General features: G+C 34.7%; 1 protein-coding gene across 10 annotated transcripts in view; it reads right to left on the reverse strand.

Annotated features, from left to right (window-relative positions):
• Positions 1 to 26,760, reverse strand: part of Pmca (plasma membrane calcium ATPase) — a 152,784-nt gene that overhangs the window by 113,690 nt on the left and 12,334 nt on the right. For 4 of the 10 annotated variants that reach the window (XM_021331361.3, XM_021331351.3, XM_049849411.2 and 1 more), the window contains exon 1: positions 446 to 849. The gene's annotated coding sequence lies outside the window, so the exon portion shown is untranslated. Of the gene's footprint in view, positions 1 to 445; positions 852 to 11,140; positions 11,643 to 26,760 lie in introns of those variants that run through there. The other 6 variants (XM_049849407.2, XM_049849408.2, XM_064041862.1 and 3 more) reach the window with 4 other exon arrangements.

Below are 26,760 nucleotides of genomic sequence, written 5' to 3' on the forward strand. Positions count from 1 at the left end.
GTTATCACAAACGTCACGCGTAAATTATGCCGTGAACATGGGTCATGATTGCAAGCATACCTTTTTACAGCCTTGAACCTCTTTGCACATAACCTAACCTAGCACGGTATTGTATAATATGCACTAATAATAACGCGTTGTCCTCAGTAAAGCCGATTTGTCTACCGGCCGATAATGCCCGTGTATTTATTTTTACCCGTTACGCACACTCAGCTGTCTGGATCGTCTCAGCCCGGCCACCAAGGAAAAATCACTAATTCCAACAACCTATAAACATCTAACTACCTATTCAAACGTTTATGGGCTCGGAATAAACTCGATTCGCTATATTTGGAACCAGTTAGTCGGGTTCATAGAGAAATTGTACGCCCTAAATTGCAATACCTGAAATCACCTACCTCAACCTAATAGGAAAGTTTATACACCGGCACAGTAAGTTACTTACCTATGTCGTTCCTGGCAGCAGGTGCAGCAAGTCCACAAAACAATTTCCGAAAGAGAAATCACAAAATTTCTGCACAACACGACGAGAGTAGGTACACAGGGCGTGCAACCACTCAATTCACAGCCGGCGTGGAAAATTCACAAACGAATAGTCGTACACTTAGAATCAAACAGAAAATACACAGATTACACTAACTTAAAATCTATGATTTCCACAAGAAATACCAAGTTGAACCAAAACGAAAAACGCGCCAACTGTCAAACTAAAAAACTACAAGCACCGACACGCCGCGCGTCCGCGCGATCCGAGTCCGCTCTACTGACTGATGAGGGCACCACGCACGATCCTACACGACATCCATGCGCCCCATACACTACACGACATTCGGCTAAACGCTACATGCTTGTGTCGCAATTTAATTTTCATTTATATAATATGAATAGTAGCAGTACCGCTATCACATAATTGATAAAATATTATACCAACGTCAACGTTATCTATATTACGATGCGACAAAATGAGATAACCGTTCGAACGAGAATTTTGGCAATAAAGTAATGCGGCCACGATGAAAAGATCTCAGCGCACTACGAAAATATGTACAAGCCAACACTCATCTATATCCGTACGGGATAGACGTTAGCCAGACGCGCATGCGTCAGTCGGGCCGCGGGTACGACGTCAGTGAATGACAAGCCCTGCGCTTGTATCGGTTCGGTTAACCGATCGATTTCAAAAGAAATGTGGTTTCTTGAGTGTGAGTAGCCACTTACACTCACTCATATTTGCTATGGTCACAACTAAGGCATAGTTGTTATGCAATAAGCTAGTAAATGGGCCTACATCGTATCGCGGCTGACTGATAATCTGAAATACTAAAAACCGAACACAATCGAACCTAGAACGCAACATATTACTTTTTATTACTTTACTATGTGCTTAAGTTAAATGGAATGGCAGCGATGTCTTATTCACAATGAAACCATCCAATAGGATTTGCCGTTTAGCTTGAGCAGGGCCCGATTTACGTACCTACCTACTGAAACAGAATAGCCTATTTACTGTGAGACAATGTACCTGTATTGTACCGAGTTATTGATAAAGTCTTAAATCTTGTATTGTTGGTAGATTAGAGTTCGCAATGAACACGTTTACTGCCTAGCTAAATATATTTTTTATTTGCCAGACGACAATAAATTGCTATCACTAGGCAGTGCAGTCATTACCGACACACCGATTGTCCCCTAACTTTATAAATATTATCAAAATGGGAAGGTCAGTTTGATTAAATTTGCTGTCAAAACTGCTGAGTAGATTGTGGTGGACAAGGAGGTATGTAGGATCCTGTAAACAGCTATAGGCTTTCAATAGCTTTATGACTTGCCTATGGTTTCTAATGTGACTTTCTACATGGTCACGCAAAGGATTTCCGCAGGGACGCAACACAGCGGAAAGCAGTAACTTAAAATATTTCAATTAAATTACCGTGTGCATATTTACATGTTGTGGTCATTTGTGGTATGTGAAATATTTTCATAATAAGCTTAATTATACATTTTAGTTTAAGCTCACATAACCACATAATTAAAACATTTTCAGTGAATACTTTTTATGACTGAAATGATTTAATAGAGGTACCTGCCTATGTGCAAAGTCCGACTTTCTTTGACGCAAATTATCGTTATAGTTCATTCATTGCTTCTGCAAATCCTATCTACTAATATAAAGTTGAAACTGTCTGTCTGCTATGATTTCAGATGAAAAAAATTGGACATTGGACATTGGAAAACTCAAACTCAAATTGATTTATTGAAAGGTGCAGATTGATCAATCACCATGGAAAAGGCATAAGAAAGAAGATATTTTAGATCCACCTGTTCACGGATGAAATCGCAGGCAATAGCTGTAATCTGCCTTTTCTTGATACTTCAAGTGCATTTATTCTTAATTGATTAGCTTTAAGTTGATGCATTGTAACTTGTTTCCTTCTATGACATCAACAGTTTTCTCAAAAGTAAAACGAATTTTGCTAAATGTTACATTTTCATGTGGTTTTATAAGTCGAGGATATCACAATGATGATGATAACATCTTTTATTTTTATCAATAATGAGTTTTTAATCTTTTTGTTTTATCGGGAATGAGGAAAATTTATTTTTATCTCTTTAATTCTAGAGTAGCTGGTGTCTTTCAGTTTTGGTAGCAAAAAACAAATATGCTGAAGTATATTATATAAATACTGTAGGAAAATCATACAGATAAGAACGCTGCAGCAAATAGGTAGGTATTTATTTTTGGAGCACTCACTTTATTTTTTAAAACTTTTGTGCTCACATAATTGTTGATGAAGAAATAAATATTTTTGATAGGGATATAATCGATTTTTACCCGACTGCCAAAGAAGGAGGGTAATGTTTTTAGTCATAGTAATTGATCAAATAACATTTTTATTATTCTTGTAACCATGTAGACTTAATTATTCTTGTAACTGTCTCGATAAAGCTTTTAATCTTAAAGTCATTAGCAGCAATAAAAAAAAACACCATAGGTACTGAAATCTTACACCTGCCTAGTGAACTGATACAATTGATCAGTAACTAAATATAGTAAGGAATATAAAACTGTTAGATAGACAGATTGACTCTGCTTTTTTTAGTCTCTCTATTGTTTGAACTTCGCTATTTTAGTTGTGCGCCGATTTACTCGGATAAAGTTTACAATACATAGCGTGAGGCGATTAAATTTCAGTTACCTTTCGTTCACTGGCAGCTTAAGAGCTTTTGAATAAAAATAAAATAGAAGTTACTATATTAGATCTTTTTATCCGCTATGGTAAATAAAGAGAAATAAGGTTCATCGAGCACATCTCTAATTACATTCCTACTTCATGAGCTCACAGAATAGTCCTATATAATTTGTGTGGTATGCATAAATCACACAAATTATATAGCCTACTAGTCATGTACTTACATTGACGGTGAAAACTGTACCCATCAGTTAAACGTATGTATATTTTCGGATAAATATATGAACATCTACCTACCGCCAACATGCTGTTTTCTATCCATCGTTTACCTTGAACAGTTCAATTGTCTTCCTACTGCACATAACTCGTTCAATTTCGGTCGCTTCTCTAAACAAACTTCTACAAACAGTTTGACAGTTATTATCGAAATAAAAATTGGCGTTTTTATGCTAGGAAAGAGGATGGATTATTTGGAACAGAAAAGTTACGAATACACCCATATGAATCAAAGTCAATTTCGAAAACGGGCATAAAAGCTCGTTCTTCTATAAAAACATAATTTTATCAATTCAAAATATTTCTATAAAAGATCTATTCAAGTAATGTAATTGATTAACGAACGCTATCGTCCCACTAATCCATGAATTGATGAACGACTTTACAGATAAAAAATTAAAGTATTGTTCATTCTTCTGACGCACGTTGCGTTTTGACGCACATTTTTAACTAGATACGAGAAACTTGATAATGATAAGTTTTGCCGCATTGTTTTCGTAATTGTGTTTCTTAGGTAAATACGGACAGATTATTCTTATCTATTGTAAGCAAGTACGGACAAACTTGCCGCATTATATGAGTCAAGTAAATTCCTTAAATACAGGGTAGGTAATTAAAACTTTTGGGACTGTTTCTAGGCACATGTGGTTCACAAGAAATATCATAATAACTTTGTCAAAATAACAAGCAACGGGATTTTTTGCTCATCACTGCCTCGTATTTATTCTTATTAGAGAAATAAAAAAAATCGTAAAATCGACCCGTTTATGGCCAGCTTTACGCAGCCCGGTTCTGCGATTTTTTGCTACGTTAAAAGGAACGGAGAAATGGAGGGCCAACATTGTTGTGTAAATAAATACTTCTTTTAGTTTTTTGCTGGGTATGTAGGAATTTACGAAACCGTTGCCTGGATTTTGTAAATAAAATCCCACCCAAAACAAAAATGTGAAAGACTGCCAAGTTCGATAATATGGGAATGCTTCGCCTATAAAAGAAGTGAGATCTGAATAAGTACCAAGTTCCATACACATACCTCAGTTAAAAATAGTTACTTTTTAATGATGTTACTTGGCAAGTTTTCATACACCTTGTTATAAACCTACTAAACGCAATGAATCAAGTATTTAATTTTCTATTAAAACTTGCCAAGTAATCATCATTAAAAAGTAACTATTTTTAACTGAGGTATGTGTATGGAACTTGGTACTTATTCAGATCTCACTTCTTTTATAGGCGAAGCATTCCCATATTATCGAACTTGGCAGTCTTTCACATTTTTGTTTTGGGTGGGATTTCATTTATTTTTGTAAGGTTGTTTATTTTATTTTTTTCTTATGATGTAGTTAGTTAAAGAAATGTCCCATTTATACTATTTTTTAGATTTTTTAATATGCACGATGTTTCTTACAAAGAAATGAACTAGATTAACTAAATGGACTAGATTTACCAACTGACTGACATGACATGTTATCATATATTATGTTCGTGGATCAAAGTTACACATTCGTTATTTTCGAAAGTGATTCACACTTGGCCGTTTTCAGATTTTTACTTTACTTTGACTAAATACAAACCTTTGTACCATTCGAAGATATATTATATAAATATAAATAAATTTAGTTCGTTTTAGTTCCTTAGGGGTATAAATTTACACCGGGTATAAAACACCTTCATTATTTTGAAACCGACTCACACTTGGCCATTTTCAGATTTTTCCCTTTACCTTGACATAAAGACCTACCTCCATGCCAAATTTCAAGTTAATATGACCATTAGTTCCTTAGGGGTATAAATTTACACCGGGTATAAAACACCTTCATTATTTTGAAACCGACTCACACTTGGCCATTTTCAGATTTTTCCCTTTACCTTGACATAAAGACCTACCTCCATGCCAAATTTCAAGTCAATACGACCATTGGAAGTGGTCTAGGTTTTTGATGAGTGAGTCAGTCAGTCAGTCAGTCAGTCAGTCAGTCAGTCAGTCAGTGAGTGTATAGTAAAAATAGCGATTTTCTGACGTCAATATCTCAAGACCTACAATAGGTATATTAATGAAATTTTGTATTTTAGATAAGTGAGGGGGTCTCAACAGATACTAGAAATTTGATATGCGTAAATAAAATAGATTTTGAGTTACAGGGGGGTCGAATTTGGCCCGAAATGGTTCGTGTAATATAACCCACGGCCGGTGTGTCGCTTTTTTTGCTCGAACTTGGCGGACACACTGCCGTGTGTCTAGATTGTAAAAATCATTTTTTGAGATACTAATTTACCTATTATCGTTCTAATAACATAAATTAATTCAAGTAACAAACTTCGTTAATTTCCGTTGTTTAGGCGCTTACATTTTTTTTTGGTTTATCATTATCCTGATGCAGTTACTTAATTATAAATAATTATTTATGTCGCTTACCCTATGTCATCAAAATTAAACCTCTCACACGAATAATATTCGTGGACTGACAAAGTGAGGACTACAGTTGAATGGTTCAGAAAATCAAAATAGTCATAATTATTATGTCGATATTGTATAATCAAGCAATAATATTGTATTACGATTAGCTTTCAAAATTATTTGGTTGGCCCGCTCGACGGCTATGACGTCACACTCGGCGCGCGCAGCCCGCGCGATCGATCCACAGCGGTATCTTGCAGCGCTGCAGCAATTTTCTCTATTAGACCGACAATTTCTAAACATATCCTAAATCGCTTTAAGCGCTTAAGTATTAGACTTTACAAAGGAAAAGGCGGTAAAAGGTTATAAGTACCAACAAAGTGCATTGAAAATTCTATTTTATTGTAACAGTAACACGTTCTGAAAGCTATAATATCTACTCAAGCCGTTATTTAGAATTTAAAACTGATTATTTTTCACGTGCTTAGTATATTCTTTGTAAAAACAGAATGGAGATATTTTTGTTCTTCACGGTAAAAACGTAGACCGTACAAAAAATTAAAGACACAAGTCGTAAAATGTGACAATGTAGGAAAATCAATAAAACGACATTTTCTTCTTTTTTCAGGGTCACATCTGAAAATTGAGCAATCTAGGAAAAGAAAATCTGTTTTAGGATTTCACCCGAAACAGCACATTTTTGATGTTGAATGGGATCAAATAAAAATTTGAACCTGATTAAAGTTTCGGTTTATTCATGAGTGCTATAATTAGAAATACTACTTCCAACCCGTATTAAACAACAAATTAGGTACCGATAAAACTAAATAAATTACCATTAAACCCTCAAATAGATCGTGTTTGTTTAATTTTCCCGAGATAATCCTAGTAATAATTTTATTTCGCGCGCTATGTAAATCCAATATGGCTTCCAAGGGAAGAGTTTGCAGAGTTCGTTACACTCAAGGGATTGAGGCGGCATCTAGCGGCACAATAGAGTATTATATTTTTATAAGGGTATTTTTACGTCAGTGACCTCGAAAAACCATAACATTTTTAGAACAATCTTATTATATTTTTCGATACATTCTTAGCTTTCAACTATGAAGATAGGTTGCCTTCTCTCAATTTCTTTAGTTGAAAAGTATGACCAAAAATTACCTAAAAATACAATTAGATTCAATTGCTGTACTCAATAAGTAAGATAAAACTAGGACGTCAACCAGCATTAAATTGATTCAGAAATGGGTAGATATCAATCGTCAAGAATTCTTTAATCTTACCATTATCTTAATGTTATTTTTCAGATAACTGAAGGCGGACAAAGTAGCCTTACCTACTTTTTGGTTCATTATTCAGAGCAAAAATCATCACGGTATATTAAAAATATCAATTGACATTCTCAAGCGTTCTGCGCGAACTCCGACAGGCTTGTTCCAATATATACGACTTTCTGGAGCCACTCGAAGTCCGCATCGCTCCAAACGTTATTGTTTGACAGTGTATTGATTTACAACTCCAGCCCGACTTTATTCCCGGTCTCTGTAAGTCATCATTCGGTCTTTACGAGCTTCGGTCTTCACGTTTGTTTATGTCGTATGCACGCACCGGGTTAAATCCGATTCTATAATACGGAGCTCTGAGTTTTGTTGCTAAGCGGAAGAATTCAGGCGCTTGTAAGTTACCTACATATTTAATTAGGTAGGTACACGTTTATTTTTCATTCACATGAATTCTTAATGATTATGAATAGTGTATTTGTGTCTGTTTCGTACGGTTGTTATGTTGTACTTCATTTGAAGTTAGTTTGAACCGGTGACCTTTAAATCGGCGGTCAACAACCCGGCACGGCTATTTTCTCGTACGATTTTATTCAGTTAGCAGTTTTATGAATTTGAGTTTACGAAGGTAGCTACGGGCTACGACTTATGCTTTTAAAGCCTATTTTCGTTCTTACTTTCGTTGTACATCGATCGGGTATTATATACCGGCTATTTACTTATTCTTTTGCGTAGAAATTGCTTACGAACTGCCTGGTAAGAATATTCAGCAACTATTTGATCCAAGTCTGAATAAGTTATTTGGGTTGCTATGGGGCACGGTTGTAAGTTGACCCAGTTGTCACGAAACTACCACTGTCGGAAAAAACAAATATCTGCCTGGGGCACAGATTTAGGTATTGGTATTTACCTACCTACTTACCGAGGAGTACCGGGGGGAAAAGAGGTCAGATAGGCAGCCTAGTACTAGCCTAGTTCACGTAGAACACTGATACACAGCTGCACCCGGGAATAGGATGCATAGTTGGGAAAAGGCTTGGCATGGATGATGATCTGTTTAATTATGAGTTTTTTTTTTGTTTGACAAGCCAGCAACTGATCAACTGATTGGATTTATGACCGACTTTTACTGATGAAAATCAACCCTAGTTCCACTTAGAGATCTTGGTAATACATAGATACTTATGTAGCTATGTAGTTGTGTCACTGATACATAATTATGTACTTTTTCTAATAACTCTGTAGTCACGTTATAGTTATAAAAACGTTGTCTGTTTTAAAAATGTAAGTAAGTAAATCACAAAGATAAATGCTACCTTTAAAGTAAAAAATGAGCAAAAACTGCAAGAGCAATAAATGAATATGAAAAGAGTCACAAAATCTTGAGCGAAAATTAATAGCTCCATCAATCAAGATGGCGTCCTCTTCGTTTTAAGTTTTAACCATGGAAGAAGTAAAACCAGAGATGCCATAAGCAAGGTAGGTCAGGCACCTTCTTGTAGGTCAAGCAACGTACTGTAGGCGAGAACAGTTACTAGAACTAACGAGACGTTCGGGTTCCTTGTCAAATCAAAACCATTCTGTCAAATATTGGTGAATTTATTTGAAAATAATGAGAGTATTTCACAGACGGCGTGTGCAGCTAGTAAAGTGCTCCTTACACCCGCATTTTAGCGGAGATTTTCCTTTATGACATCTCCGCCAGTAATTTTGTTCTCCATTGTTTTAACCCTTCTACGTGTTTTATTTGTCAGGTGGTATAACTAGCACGGTTCTCAGGGTTTGCCTGAGTATTTCTCACCGTCTATATACTGTTGGTTTAATTACAAGGCTTGAGTGTCATACTGACTGTAGGCTGTATTTAACTCCCTGTGTAGTATTATCGAAGTTCTGCTAAATAACTGGCTTTGGTAGTAAGATGTTATTGTTGCAGCTGTATTTAAAAATGTGTAGAATTACTAAGAAATTATTTCTTGGTAAGGTATATACTTCATGAAATAAACTCTTATACTTATCATGTTTTTTTACACATTTCAAATATTGTTTGACCGCTATGTATGTAGGTATGTCTCTGACACCGCAGCTCTTATTGAAAGCTGGTTGTCCAGTGGTGTTTCTTAGATAAGTCTTACTTAAATTGCCACAGACGTTTTGAAGTCATTAGCTATTTTGTCAACAGCATTACATGTTACCGCAGCTCCTTGAAAGTACTTTCTACGACCAAACCTGCCTGTCCAAACTGAAAAGGCAATATATTTTCCTACTGATAAACAAGTAAACTAACAGGACCAGATAGGATATTACCCAACGATTGACACTCCACGATTGATAGTGCCCTACTGCCCTCGACCCCGGATAGACAAAAGTCTATATTTGTCTCTTTTTGTCTAACTATCTCAGGTCAAGAGTGACAGAGATGGATCGAATCTATTTTATTTCTGTAGAGTTACGACAAGTTAGGATTATTTTTCGATATGTCAAACTAGTAAATTAAAGAGCACAAACGTAAGGTATAGTTAATTTGTTTTGAATTTAACCAAACTAATAAGACTTTAAGTAAGAGATCTGTTCTTGTTATTTTAGTGATTCCTACTTTTTCAGAAAGCATTTCATAAAGAAAAATTGGAACTTTTCAATAGCTTCGAGTGTATATTTAAGCTCATATTTTCGTACAATCATCCTAGGTCAAACTTCAATAAATTATCTGAACTCAAATCCAAATAGGAAATTAAGCAAACAGTCCATTGACCTAGGTCAGTTCCAGAGTACCTATCAATAAAACTACAATAGGCATATATATCATGAAGTAACACAAATCACAAACAACATTCTAGAACAAGATTTCTGGAAGTGACCCAAATGATTCCCTTCAGTCTCTAAGAAATAAGCTAGGCACGCAAGTCTCACAAATACTTAAACACAATAAAGAAACTAGGACTCCTAGGATCAGCTGAACATATTAATTTCCGCCTATATCAACGTACAACCTTACATTACATCACGTTATGACGTCATCGACCGCAAATATAGAACACATAAAATAGGGACAATAAAACTGCAATATTAATATCGTAGTTTGCTATAATTGAGCGGAAGGACGTATTATTTCACACTCTTATATTTAGGTCAAAATTGTAGGCAAAGAGATTTTTGATTGCAATTTTTTATTGAAGTGTTGGCCCTGATATTCTTTTGAGTTGGGTGGCGTAATCTAAGTAGGTATGTTTTTATTACAGGATTTTTACTATAAAATTTTATTCTACACTTTTCATTTTATATTTTTTCCTTCGCTATTGGTTTGATTCCGACGTTATGTTATATACTTACGATACATTTAAGGTTAAATACACTCTCAGACTTACATTTGATCCATCTAAACATGTAATCTAAATAAATGGACACAGCTTTATTCATGAAAGCTGATCAAATAAACAGAAAAACTTTTCACATTTATACAGAACTAGCCGTACTCTGAGGTCCCGAGGGAACTATTATCCGCACGCGGATAAAAAGTAGCCTATGTCCTTTCTTACACTCAATGTGACCAAATTCTATTTAAGTAAATCGATTCTGTAATTTCGGAGTGAAAGCGGGATAATCTAGCTACTTTCACATTTATAATATTAACGTAAGGAAGTACATACTTATTTTTTCCTATAAATAGAACACTTTAAGAATTTTAATAAGCTCATGTAGCATTTAATTTAGCTTTTAAACAGTTACATGACTTTTCACTCAAGCGTTATTGTAGTTAGTAGGCTTATCGCAGTTAACCTATGCTTTTAGTTTCATATACTTTTCAGGTTAAGCTTTGTCTTGAAACTGACTGTTTCTTATGGCTGAGGAAACTAGGAACTACATTCTTCTCCCCGTTTCATTTTTATCCACGTGAGAAGGTTTTACTTTGCGATTTTGCTGTCAGAAGTTTCATTAGCACTCATTCTTGGTTATATGTGGGAAATGGCAGGGTTAGACATAATAAAAGGAGTCCTTACCTTTACAGATTCGTCAGACCAGCTTACAAGGCTGCTTCACGGGTAGCCGACAGTCTCGCCGTCTCGGCCGCCGCTGCATCACACAAGCCGCTCGCGCCCCGAGATCACACACCGTCCCGACCGCCTTATGTACTTTATTATATACTAACAACTAATACTACACACCACCCCGGACTATACACTCGAGTTTAAGTAAGGCAAGTCCATTTTAAGCACCCAGGTGTCCACTAAAAGGTTAGGCGAAAAAGTCTGATCGGATTTAGGCGCTCGAAATTCAAAATCGGTTGAACGTTGCAATTTTGCTTAACAATATTTATATTTAAATGTTTTTTTTTTACAATTTAGAAGCTTAAGCTCCCGTGCTATTACCTACATCCGCGGTTTTTGTGTGTTTTTATACGCGGCAGAGCACGCGTGGTATACCCGTCTCGCTCCATATAAGGCGTTTTAGAGGGAGTGTCGGGATCCTCTGTCTCTGTCAGTCGTCTCGTGGCACATTAACCTGGAACAAGGAAGGTCTGATTAGTCTATGAGCTGGTTCGTACGTAACTGTCAAATGACCTAAATGTTAAGCTTAGCGTGAAATAAAAATAAATGAAAAGCTCGTTGAGTGTAACGTGAACGCAAACGTGAGCTTTCAAAGGTTATATTTTGTAATATACGTATCATATTTTTAATACAACATGTTTCTCGTACGTGGAAATTTTATTTCTGTTATTTCTTTAACTGGGTTAAGTTTTTTGAACTTATTTCAGCATAACCTTGCGGTTTGAATGAAGTATTTACACATGCATTGTTATTTAGTTTTCTTTGAATAGCTTACGATTTAGCTGACTTCATAAATTACTAAGCTAAAAAACGTCTTGCAATATTTTCATTATTAAGTTAAACATTACTTAATAATATTTTGAGCTGCAAAATTATTCTCTACTACTAAAACTAAATTAAAATAATAATACATGTAAGTTTAAGGTTAACTTCGGTAACAATCTAGACTTGTAAGTATCAAGTTTCAGCTGAGACATAATAAAGTTAGCCCAACTTATCCCGGGTATGTCAGCCCGGGATGGGTTAGATCTAAACCTCAGATCTTAGACAAGTTGTGGTAACTTATCTCGTCTGTATTCTATCAAGTTAATTGATGCTGGGCTACCCTTCTGCATCAGTGATCGAGATATTGATAATGCGGCACTTAAATAGTATAGGATAACAAGGTATATTTTGCAATAAAATATCGTCGTGGTATGGGCATGTGATAAGACGGGGTGAAACACATGCTATAAAGAGTGTGCTAAGTATGAATGTGGAAGGATCTCCATCCTTCTCCTCCATTCATCTCCTCTCCAGGCAGAGGTAGACCGAGGAAAAGATGGATTGATTGCCTGAAAGAGGACATGAAGCAGAAGGGAGGGAGAGGAATGGAAGAAAAAGACATGTTGCGCCGACCACAAATGACTTGGGAACAGGGCAGAAAGATGATGATGAAGGTATATTTTGCAATTGGAGTAAATTACACTTAAATAGTTTATAGGATACTGAAGTATTTTGTAGTAGTAATGATTTTTCAATTTCTGGTTACGGAAAAGTAGGATTTAGGCTGAAGTCCACCTACAAAATTAACTTCGGTTTTCTTAAAACAAATATTCATGGTTAATTTTCAAAGTAATCGTTTGTTTTAAGCGAAAACGACGTTTTAGTTGTCTGTGACTTCGGGTCCTAGTGTTGTTGAAGATTTTCTTGCTAAGCTTTCTAAGATACTCTTTACGACCTAAAAGAGAACATATGGTGTAAAAAAATCTAGAATTAGTAAAGTAATAAAATATCGACGGTTTGAGGTCAAACTTAATTGCCTGGCAGCCACATACCACCTCGTAGCCGCTACGCTCCGTAGCCGCGTAGCCTCGTAGACGCACCAGCGTAGTTCGTAGCAATCAAGTTTTTGGGTCACGAACAACTCGAGCTTTCAGTATTTAGATCACATTTTACTGAATGATATTAATTATTTCATTATTATTGTGGAAATTGTGGGCAAATGTTGGTATTTGTTAGCGAAATTGATTGCCTCATTTGACTTCACAAATGTGATTGTATCAGTATTCGATTCCCTTAAATCTGTCAGCCTAGTTTTGTAAGAAGAACTATATGTATTGTTTCTGAGTAAATAAATTAATATTATTAACGTACTCTGCAGACTTTTTAGTCGTCCAACAGTTGGATCGGGCGCTTGATAAATATGGAGATGAATGGAAGTATGCACATAACAAATGAAATGAAATGAAATCGTTTATTTTGCAAGTTGGACATTAAATCACTTTTACACGTCATTTTTAAGAACGCTGAGGTCAAAGGTCGGGTATTTAGCCTAGCGCAGGTATTTACGATTAGATCAATTTGTTTGGTCGATATCAATAGTTTTTCTTTGTGTAAATTACTTATACCTCATAAGTATATACATGAGATATCGACAACTAATATACACGAGTATGCATGCTATTCTTAAACACAATTCGGTTACACAAAACGCAAGTCGCGATCTTAGATGCTCACATTAAAGAAAGCACATAGTAAAGCTTTTGTCCCAAACTAGCTATTGTCTCTGGTCTGAGATAACATGGCGGATTATAACAAAGACAATAGCATATTGTGTAGTTAACAGCTCAGCTTTGGTAACAAATGAAGCCGTTGCTTGATTCTAAGGCTTTGTGTGTTATTGGGCTGAGATACGCTGTTATTGATGAATTTTGAATATCAACGTAAACGGTACGGCCTTAGATTACACGGGTATTTTGGTAGTTAACCAAAATCTAAACTGAGTTCTAGCGCCGGCTGGGGCTGTGGGATTGTTCGAAAGAGTTACCGCGGCCCTGGTACATATAGGGCTTCAGAAGGAACATGGTGGGTTTTAGTCAGTTAGAGTCTGATAGACTCAAGAGTCTGATACACCCTATCAGAGTTGACCAGCTGTAAGTGCAGCATGAGTCAAGTCTGTGAGTGAAGAGAGGGGTAATTTGCCGATTTCCCATAAAAAAGGTCTGAGATCCAGTCACCAAAACTTTATCGATCCGGGAAATTAACCTCTTATGTCACATTGGATATATAACATTAATATTTGCGATTATTTGCACTTGGTTAGACTAGCAATTGACCCCAACAAAGTTGGGAAAAGGCTGGGCACAAAATTCAACGCTCTAACTAAACAATCTAAAATCTAAAGAACTTCATTTAATAATAATAATTTTATCACTGCCACCATGAACGGTCACCATAGACCACCATTAATTAATCAGTCACGCATATAAATCGCAGATGACAAGACGGCCGTGGGATTTATTCAAAACAATAAACTGAAACCATCAAATTGTGTTCGTCATGGAATACGATGAAGAAACGAAAGAAGGCCAAAAATTATTATAACAAATATATGACAAAGTTTTATCAACTTCTTAGCATATGCTATGAAAATCCTATTTGTTTTTTACATACTTCGGTTTACAGTCGTATCTTTGAACTTTTAAGTGTAGGTTTTTTTTAAAGTAAATTATTTTTTTATCTTCTATTTAAGACAACTAGGGCCTAAAGGAAATACAGTTCATAGACACTACCACAACACAGAAAGAAAAAAAATGCATTTTGATTTGACTTCACTACAATTCCTTGCTAGAAGGATACTAGCCAACAAAGTTTACAAACAGAAACGGTTTCTAGTACCTACTACATAAAAATATGCTGCATAATTCTTTATGCCCGGTTTACATTATTCCAGTCCAGCGATCCAGTCCAGTACTGGATTGCTTACTGGAAAAATGTAAACCAGCACTGGAATGAACTGAATCCAGTAAGCATTCCAGTCCAGTAACTGGATTTGCGGTCTACTTTTGAATCCAGTGCGACCAATCCAGTGCAACTGGAATAATGTAGACGGCCAATCCAGTGCTATTCCAGTGCTGACGAGGTACACATGTGTTGGTTGTTTTTGCGGACTTTTTTGCATTGTTTTTGCGGGTATAGCATCTCTGAACAACGTATTCTTACGCTGGATATTAATCGAAACTAATGATAACAGTTCTTCAAAGTTTTCTGCTGTCATTCTCAGTGCCAGTCTATATTCATTGGGATCTTCCACCTTCAGTTGTTGCAAAAGTATTACTGACCCTCCTTTTTGATCTCTTTCGCTGATCCAATTTCTCACCCAAATCCGTTCCTTTTTTTTTAGTTCCTTATCAACCTCATTAATAACTTCTTGTAGCAAGACTGATTGGGCACGTTTGAAACATTTTCGGAACTGATATCTTCTTGAAATCATTGTCACTATAGTGTTCACACTTCAACGGCTTCTAAATAACTGGAATAGTGTAGACGTACAGATCCAGTCCAGCACTGTACTGGAAATCTCGCTAGATCACTGGACTGGAATAATGTAAACCGGGCATAACAAATTGAAACATTAATGTCAAAAACACTTCACTATATAGACCGTTAATCATCTGCAAAAGAATAACGAACAGTCTTGTAAATTTTTTGAAAACATTCCACAGTTTTTCTGTCTTTTCTTCGCATTGGCGGACATGTTTATTTCCGGCTGCGCGCACGCACCGCTTCAGACATCCGGTAAGGTCAGTGATTACTGTTATTAGACGACCTTACAAACATACAGACTAAATAATATGTAATTATATGTATTCTTAATGTTTACACTCATATTTTGTTAACGTCTAGCTTTTTTATTGTATGTCTAGCCGATTTCACTAACTACTGCCCGAACCGGGATTAAATATGGCCTATGTAACTCGGGAAGAGTGTAGCTTTCCAACAGTAAAAGATTTTTTCAAATGGTTCTGTAGTTTCGATGCTTTTAGGGTAGAAACAAAAAACAATGTTTCTCTTTATTAAAATGTGTATAGATTAGATAAAACCAAGTCATGTGATGTGTCTACCTTTTCTGTGTTATAATAGATAGTGTAATGATGTTTAATTCGTTTAAACCAAAAGATAACATCAAGAGATTTCTTTTTATCTTTTAAGGAATTTCCTTATTTTCTTTTGCATTTCCCTTAAGTCCCTTATGAATCGTTTCAGAGTATAATTTTAATTTTACTTTTTTAGTTGTAGGTTGTTTGGTTTTTACTAGAACCGATTTTAATTAAATGTAAATAATGTAGGTCATTCAGTTCCATACAATTTAATTTCACACTTACAACGAACAAAAATATTAGTAAGTAGCATCATCATTAAAAAAAAACTTCTTACATTTTTTTTTACAAAAAATAAAAATAAGTAAATAAGAATAATAATAAAGGTAAAAAGTAAGTGGTCGAAGTATCTACTTCAGTGGGTTTGAGAAATCTCTAAACGGTCATAGTGCCAGGATTTTTTTTTTCATTTTTGGTGGTTACGAACACATATAGAAAGATGAAGTGTTGTATAGATACATGACAGTCAGGGACTTGAGGCCAGCTCCCTGAACACTGGCTTACTGTGTAGAAGAGGACCACATGAGGTACAGAACTTCAAGACCACATACAATGCGCATACGCAAGGAACTTTGATTGCGCCATCCAGAATTTGAACGGAGAACTTATTTTTTGTGACACGTGCCATGTCTTAATTACATTTTAAATGTTGCATCTTTATTCAAAATAAGTATTCTAAGTTAAATATCTATAAAATATTTAGTAAATAATCAAATAAATCCAATATAAGGTAAAGATTTCTACGGTTCAACTATTAATGCCATCTATTATGATCTATAAGAATCACTACACCCCAATATTTTTAAAAAGAGATTTAGTTTTCAAAATAAGAAACAATTAAAATTCGTTTGTAAAAATAACGGTTAACATAATTTAGAATTGCGCAAACTGATTTGTGAAGTCAAACGTATTTTTTTTTCTATTTGAATTGCAAATCATTGCCATCTGTTGAGCAGAAAGAAAACAAGGTTTTGGTATTTAAATATGAGGGTAGTTTTATTTTTTGCACACCCTGTCATTTAATATTTTTTCTCTTTAGTAACTTTAGAGGTTGTCAAGTAGGTGTCACATTATTGATAAGTGTACCTATAAATTAAGTTTTTATTTTCAACCATTTAACCGACTACAAAAAAGAGGACGTTTCTGTGTCTTGCATAGAAAAGTTTTTTATTCTCCCAATTCAAAGAATACATTTCATTACGTAAGTATTCTTTACTTCATTGTAAAACAAAATAGGATCCTAATAATGAAACAGTTTACTATGGAATGTGCCCCAAAGACAACAATAAAAATAGGTTTAAAACAATTAAAAGAGCCGTATTCCCATCTAATGTTATGACCACTATAAGCAGACCTAGTATTGTACCCAGAACTTCTGTTGACACAGGTCTAGTGTTTGTGGTCGTATGCAATTGCCGTGTTATTGAATACTGGCCAAAACTCCGCATATAAAGGCCAAAAGAAACAAACCAGCAACAATTACGCGTGTGCGCACGTTAAACAATATTTTCTAGTACAAAACAGCCGATTTAATTGAGCAGAAATGCGTTTAATTCTTGTGAGTTTGATGGAAATAAGCTGCATCAGTTTAATATCGCATATTCATCAAAATGAATCAAGCCATAGCTTCAATTAAACTTTTTTTTAGAAATCGATCAATACATTACTTCCTACGAATAATACTCATATATTGACTAATATTATAAACGCAAAAGTTTGTACAGATATTTTTTACAGTTTCTCCCTAAACTACCTACTGGATGGATTAAGCCAGTTAACTAAATTATAATTTTACGATAAGAATTGCCGACAGAAAATCACTTGCCTATTTCGAACTTTTATACAATTTTAATTTTATGTAATCAAGCCATAGCTTCAATTAAACTTTTTTTTAGAAATCGATCAATACATTACTTCCTACGAATAATACTCATATATTGACTAATATTATAAACGCAAAAGTTTGTACAGATATTTTTTACAGTTTCTCCCTAAACTATCTACCGGATTGATTAAGCCAGTTTTAACTAAATTATAATTTTACGATAAGAATTGCGGACAGAAAATCACTTGCCTATTTCGTACTTTTATACAATTTTGATGTGCACACGGTGAAATCTATTAATTTCAGCATGCACTCTCATGATTTATTATATTAATACTTTGTACATGAATAACCAAATAATTGCCAACAAATCACGTTTAATATTCAATACAAAAAGTCCATGCTAAACTAAAAAGCTTAAAAATCCCTTCAATTTGTACAGTTACTAAGATAAATTGGAATGAATCAACGGTATATATGCGAATCGATTAAACTTTCGACGCCATGAGCAACGCGAAAGTAAAAGGGTTTTCAAATATGATTACTCATGCACAAAATTATATTATGCCTCCCTTTTTGATTTTCAACGATCCAAATATAAAAACAAGATGATAGGTATGGTATTAATAGACAGCGTATTTTGATGACTGGGGCGTATTGTTTTAAATGCTCCATTTGTGAATAAATAGAGGGTAAATTACATTGTGCTTTGTTTTTTTTCGATTCGGACATAAAACTTGTATGTATCCACGACATCTTTGGTTGTCTGAATTTATACTTTTAACTATTGTTCAACTTCAAAAGTCTATCCACAATAGTTTTGACACCCCAAAAACCCAACCAATTTTGACAAGCTTATCTCCAACTTATAACACTGAATATCATATGAATTTTGCTAAAGGATTTCGAGATTTCTCGTTATGGAAATCTTAGGTCATTGCTTAAGCTCGGGGTTGTGGGTGGGGCGGGGTGGGGTGAGGTGGGGCGGGTCAAGGCCGAGCCGTCGCCTCAATGCCGCCTCTTAATGCCTTGGGGTAACGCTGAGAGGCACCGAGTGTTTTTGCCAATAATGTTTGTCTGATATATACTCGTAAGTCAGAGATGTTTCTCTCTAGTTATGACGTCATATGATTCTAAAGTATTGCAAGGCATAATGACGTCAGAAACTAGAGCCTTGTAATGTATGAGTGTGTGCGTTTTTAATTGAAATTCTATTAAATTGTTTTAAATATGAGAAATGAACTCGAATAGGAAATGATATTAAAATGTAGTGCGTTCCTTCTTGCTTGCATATCTTATGAGATGAGAAAACAATATTTCTAGCTAGAAGATAGATAAACTAGTTTAGTCTTTAGAGACGTTAATATCTCCCATACACGAGCAATTATGTAGGTCGGTATTGTTGTGAGTAATTACTATTATAGTTAAGTTTATACATAGAACTAATTTATCTTCGCTAATTGTGAGATCAGATAACAAAGTTTAAATCTGTGTGTTCATCATTCAATGATTAATTTTACATATTAATGGTAAAATCGCCCGAAAATAAGCATATCTAGAACATATATTTTTTCCTTTACATCGCGACCTTCAGTTTTCAGCTCCTTTTAAAAGATAGTAGGTACATTTTTAGGTCTTTGTCCGGTAAACTATGAGCTTTTATTAGTAACTAGCCGTAACACCTCCCAAGGAAATCGCTTCGTGCATCGGGATAAAAGTGAACCACTTATCTCATGAAAAACATATGAATACAAATCTTTAGAATTAACAGTGCTCTCAGGAAAAGCATAATATACAAAGTGATTTTCGAGTATGTACCAATGTACCCATGTAAATAAATAATCTTTCGCACATAGGTAGATCAGATTCTTTCATAATATATTAAAAGTATCTTTTAACAACCTTTTACAATTCAAACTGCAATATATCAAGTCGGCAAAACTGCTTAATACTTCTTTCACGAGTGTTGACCTATTTAGCGGAAAACGTGACGTATTCCTTGCTTGGGGAGAAAATGTAGGAAAATATCACAAAAATATCGCTTTTAGTGTACTCACACTGCAGACAAAACAGTCGGCCGAAAGTTGACCCGTTGTCAATTTTTTTAGGGATAATCTGGATTCCTACAACCCTGATTGGTGTAAGATCGAGAGGTGTGGAGGCAAAATGGGGAGGCCTTTGCCCAGCAGTGAGACAGTACGGGCTAAGAAAAAAAAATGTTTTCAGTCGGTCTGATACCGGATAAATACCTGATCTTTGATAATTGCGTACTATATTATACTACCACTCATCTTCATACTGATTTCTAACCCCAACCAAAAGTATCGGCCGACTGAAAGTCTGCAGTATGTACCTCTTCCTTCGGGAGAAAATGTAAGAAAGTAACCCAAAAATGTCACTTTCATGCATTATGTTAAAATACTGTTATCTGCACTTTTCCTTGAGAAAGGGTTAGCTAGATATTTGGTTCACTGTGAATTCCTGAGATGTTTTTGGTTTCATTTCAAGTAATGCAGTGGCCATATTTGCTAAGATCATCTTGTCTTGGCTTTATAAAAAGAGGCAAGATTTCGTCCAAGTATTTTTTCTTTCTTGTAATTTTTTTGGTTCTCGGCTTTATTTCTTTGAGTTCTACCTGTATTTTTACCTTAAAAAGTCTCTTGCTCGTAACGATAACTTGGATATAATTTAATATTCATCATCAGACTATTACTGAACACTTTTTTTTGGGAACTTTAATCAATGTACTTTTTAGTAGAACCACACTATAGCGATTTTTTTAGCACCCACCACCTACTTCACCATGCCAGAAATAAAAAACAAAAAGAATAATATAAAATAGAAAGTTCGCATTGATTTTAAAATCTGTTCCTCATTTCTTTGGTACAATCGCGATGAAAAGTGTTTCGCCACTTGACAGTTCCATTGTGTGACCGGCTTTATTCGAGGTACAGTCACGGACAAGTGTCATTTAAGTTGCGGGTACCCGTAAACATTTGCATATTTAATTTTCTGTACTTTATTTTATGTTAAATGAAAACCTCAGGTTGTTCAAAAATATTATAATTATTTATATCCATCCTACTTAATATTATAAATTTGAAAGTTTGTGAGAGTGTATGGATGTATGTTTGTTATTCTTTCAAGCAAAAACGGATGAACCACTTTCGTTATAGGTGATGCCCTCGGTTGACACATGGACTGTTTTATATCAACACAGTACGTTACGTAGTGATTCTACGTAAATCCAGTCGCATTTTTAAATTTGTTTATTAGTGACTAGCTATTCTCCTGCGATTTCACTCGCCTCCCGTAGGAACTACTGCCGGCACCCGGATAAAATATAATTTATGTTACTCGGGAAGAGTTAAGCTTTTCAACGATGAAAGAATTTTTCAAATCAGTTTAGTATTTATGTAGTTAGTAAAATTATTTCGTTCACGAACAAACGAACAAGCTCTTCACCTTTATAATATTAGTATAGATATAGATATCTACTTAATGACTAACAACTAACACGGGTGTGATACAGACATAGTTTACGTAGAAAAGCTTTTAACTGGTGATGCAATTTTTGATTGGCGGGTGCAACGATTTATTATTTATACGTGGTTTGTTTAACCAATTCTGAATTAATTATGTTTTCCGAGGTTTACCCAATGTGAACCTGTATGATTTATTAATTACTTATTTTATTAAAATAGTGGAACATAGCATTAAAAGTATAAACTGTTTTTAGAGGTAGTGTTCTAGTACGCTCCCACTACGCCGACGCGGTTGCCACAGCAAAAAAAAAATACATGTCCATTTTTTCATTGAATAAACTTATGCAACCTCCTCACGTTATAACATAATTATAAGCCATAAAATACTAAGCAAAAAATATTTAATTAAACAAATGCAACACTACGTTAATTCATATACCGTAGACTATAAGTGGCCACACAATATCGTGTACGGCAAGGAAATGGGAACGCGTTAATCCGCCAATTGCCGTCTTCCTGGGGGCGCGTCATGTATTCATTGCGGCTGTGCGATTCCAATGTCACACGACACGACATTCCCGTACGTCATTTTTGTTGTAAACTTTTGACAGATGCTTTATGACGTAAAGATAGTTGGGAATTAACTGGTAACTGGCGAAATGGGTTGAGTCTGTAGGGACGTGACCGATATGCGGATATTTATACCTTTGTTGCTTCCACTTTTTGGGTAATCTATTTTTTTATGTTCAACATACCGAAAATTGTAGGCATTGTCCAATGCTACAGTACTTAGGGTAAAAATGAAAGGTAGAAAGTATTTTTTTAATGGATGTTTAAGTTTCAAAACGCATAGAAAAATAATATAAACAGTTTACACAAATCCTGAGTAGGTATGAAGCATCGAATCAATTAACTTAGTTATCTTAATGAAAAATGATTTTTTTTGATTTATGCCAACATAACATCTTTTTTGACTTTGCAAGAACCTAAAAAATGCATGGCTATTAAAATAGTTTTTAATCTTGGAATGGAAACAAGCAGTGCTAATGTTATTTAAGTAGTTAGCGTGTCTGTATCGCATGAGTGACAGTGTGTGTCAGCGAGCCGCGCTGCGAGTGACTGCACTTCTATGTGCGCGGATATTTATACACAACTGCCGATATAAGGGACATCACTAGCTTTTATAATTATATTTAAAAAAATGGTTACGATATCTAAATGATTTTTTGCATAACATTTAAGGTAAAAATAATGTATTTTTGGATATCCAAAAATAACTTATATGACTTGTTAAATGCGTAGCATATGCATAACTTTGCTAGTAAAAAAAGTTAATATAAAAAGTTTTGTAAGTAAATTTTTTAAGTTGCAGGATCTAAATCTAATGAACCGATTGCGGGAATGCTATGCATATACATTCTTTAAATAGTCAATTAATTGAATAATTTAGGAATTTAATTTTCAAACAATAAGAGAGATACTTAATTTATGAGGTTGAATGGTTTAAAACTGCTGACTGCACGCTATTAAAACGTTTCTACGAAATTGTAATGGATTACATATTAATTTTGGTGTTTTTGTTGAACTGTAAGTTACTATTAATTAATTAATTACAACATGTCTACTACGTGTAAAAATAATATTTTAAATAATAACTTTACATGTTAATAAATCATTAGCGCGTTCAGTTTTAGTCAATTTTTCAGTATACATTTGTAAATAACGACAGAACTCTTTGGATTTTCGTGTTCTTGAGAAGGGTCTCGACAGAGACGAGTGAACATACACATATGTACCTACAGGTATAAGCGACCCTTTACCTTTACATTTCCTGAACCTTTGCATTATTTTTAAACTAGTAGGTTCTGTAATTCGGACTAAAACGAGGTTTCATTTCATTCACAACGACATAACTACCTCTATAATAATTAAATCCGCCAGGTTCATTCACATAAAATCATATTTCTCGGAGCTATATACCTAAAAGCGAAATGAGTTTATTTAGGTCGGCTAGCCTGCGGATATTCGGATATTTACGGACGTTGGCTCATCTCTAGTTGACACTCGGTGAGCTTGAGGTAAGACACAAGTGTATTTCTCTGTAATTGAGTTTCGTTAGAAATGCTCCTGTGGCGACTCAATCAAATTAGGTTAAGGTATCTTTGGTAACAAGGTGTTGCTTAGGTTTTTTGTCAATAAGATTAACAGCGTTTTTTGTCGTGCGTGCCTATACTCTCGATTTTCATACGCGCTATTCATTCCTAGCGGCAAAAAAATGTCGCGCGGTTTTAGGTGCTAAGTCGAGCGTTGCCATGCTGAAAAATGATAGTACCTACGTATCTGTAAACTGTAAAGTACTATTGTAGGTACGCCAAACGTTACTCCGGAGCGTGTCGGTGAACTTCGCATTTGCTAAGTAACTTTCTTCTGTAACATTGTCAGTGAGGTATTTTTATCTTCCTCAAAAAGTAACCCTCCTAATAATCCCTTATAATTCCTGACAACCTTGTCTTACTTCACCATACATAAATATTAACCACATTTTGCGAAATTTACACACCAAAAAAAACCATGGAGTATTTATGGATTACAGAGGCAGTATATTTAAAGGCTTATTGCCTGGTGGCCGTCAGCTGTCAAAGTGACATAATACAGGCAACATGGCGGACGGAAGTGGCGGGCGAAACCTTAACACGTCGTGTTCCGGTTTGCATTTCGGAAAATGGCGAGAATATGGTTTTGTTTTTATTTCGTGTCAATTAATTTTAATTGTATTGGCTTATTTTAAATTACATAACAGGCGATAATAAAGGTATATTTTATCGAGTTTGTCAACTTTTGCATATTAGCTATGATGATAGCTTACATGACTCAATATAGGTACTGCCTAGTTATCAGATAGCTACAAAGAATCATTCTATTTATTTCATTGATTAAAAGGGTTTCCGGGGCCTTAGTAGGTACATAAAGGGCTTACGAAGGAACATGGTGATTTTTAGTCAGTAAGAGTCTGACACTCTCACACTGTACCCACAGCGGGAGGGGTCGTTTGCTGATTTCCCACAAAAAAGGTACGAGATTTTTAATAACATCAAAAATAAGACCGACATCGAAATAACATGCCATCTCATTTTTAGCCACTACAAGAGATAGCTACCAAGTCTTTTAATAACCAAACATCTGACCACATTGACACGCATCATTATTTAAAGAAAAGTCAGTAAATAGCCATTTCGTCATCACTACAATGATTACCATCGTTTGAGGATGACGATTCGAATGACGCAAATTCTTACGTCATTTTTGGCTCGCCATCTGCATATGACGATATAAATTTATTATTACTTTATAGCACATTATATTTTTTGGCAATAAAGTTTGCTGTTGTCACTGCAAAACTGGGCCACATAACACAAATTTTAGTTAGCTCGGCAATTTTTAATTTTTATTAATATTCTGCATTGTTATAGTAGTTTGCAGTTTGACACGAGATTTTTATAATTTCATGTCATTCTCCAAATTGTTTTACAACCTTGATGAATTCAAACTTGAATCTTAATTTTTGCCTGCGTTAACTTTTCATGTAGGTATTTTGAACGGACCGAATTTTTCATCACTAGACCAATAAATTTCTTAAATTGGATTGATTTAGATTGCATGCTGTTGTTATGAAGGTGATTAATTAATTTATTGCAAATGGTACCTTTTTTTAATGATACTAAATACTCCCCTCCCCCCAAATAACCAGGATCACACCTATTACCATAATACATATTATTTATAAAATATAAAGTACATAAAACAGTCTACCTACCACCATCTTCCAAGTTAATCGTTCGTTTAGGCCCATGATAAACCATTCAGGGTTCCTTCTCTTCCATAATTGATGACCAGAGGGATTTATGTCTAAACGTATTATATCTTAGTGACGACTAAAACTCGACATCTGATGGGCCAGCGAAGAATTAATAATAGCTAATTTCGCTACTAATTGGGTTAGTGGGAACTGGGAACCTCATTTGAAATTCTGGGTTGGATTAAAACTAAGATGATTTTGGTTTTCAAGAAGTTTGGTGAAAACTTTGTGGGAATATAAATTTGATTTAACAGTTTTTTTTTTTTTACATTTAGAATGTATATTTTTCAATTTTGTCTCAAAATGTAAAAAGGTACCCTAAAATGTGCGCGAGCTCTTTGTAAAAGCCAGCACTGAGAAAGAGGCCGACCGAATACTCATTTTGGTAAGCGTTAATCACATCTATCTTCATAACGAAAAGAACCAAGAATTAAACATTCATAAACTGCAGAAATTTCCATCTACCAAAACCTCAGAAACACAAGACGACGTTTAAAAATAAAATAGTTTACAGTCCAGTGTTAATAAAACATTTCGAGATTGTCCAGACTACTTTTGTTACCGAAATAAACTAGACTGGTCCGTATATTGTGTCCGACGGTCATATTTATTTATTCCTTCTTACCATTGTGGTAGATTTTCATTTAAACCTTGGGGAGAAATTTTACATGAAACTGTTAGGCAATTTTAAGTCTAATTGCTGAATTGTAAGGCTTAAATTGAAATGTTACTACATTTACGTTTGTAAAATAAAGTAATAGATTTTCTTTTCTTTCATGATAACTTCTATAAACTGACATCCTTGAGTTACAAACTTTTGTGTTATCGATTTTTTTATTCATATTCGGGAAGCCTATCATTCAATATTTAGAATTGATATCTTAAACGGTTTTTAAACAATTTCAAAAATCGAATAAGATTGTTTTTTACTAGTGTTTTTTCATCTTTCTTTAATCTTATAAATGTTTAATAATCGTGAGAAGTATTTATATAAAAAATGAGTTTTAAAGAAGGGAAACTTCATCTTGTTTATTTATGTGTCAGTTTGTTTCGAGTCAGTCAGGTACTCACAAAAGTATAAATATATGGATTGTTGTCAATTGCCCACTCATTTTAAAACAATCAATAGATAGCAATTAAAGGTATTAATAGCTTATTATTTAATCTTATTAAATCTGAGGCTTCAGATCACATGATTGTATATAAACTAAGTATAGAAACAACAACATACCTACGCGATACCATCAGTAGGTACTGCATCAGAATATAGGTATATATATACAAAGATTCCTCGTATCTATATATTCTACATACAATTTGTTTTGTAAATAAAAACAAATATAAATAGATTTACGTCCACACGAAAACACCCGACATATCCAAACACAGCCACACATACGTGTCAAAAGAAAAAAGGCATATGTAAATTAATTACGAAACACAGATACGCCCTTTTGACACGTGACGGTCGCATTATATTTGGC

The sequence above is a fragment of the Helicoverpa armigera genome, chromosome 26 (assembly GCF_030705265.1).
Source record: "Helicoverpa armigera isolate CAAS_96S chromosome 26, ASM3070526v1, whole genome shotgun sequence".
NCBI lineage: Eukaryota > Metazoa > Arthropoda > Insecta > Lepidoptera > Noctuidae > Helicoverpa > Helicoverpa armigera.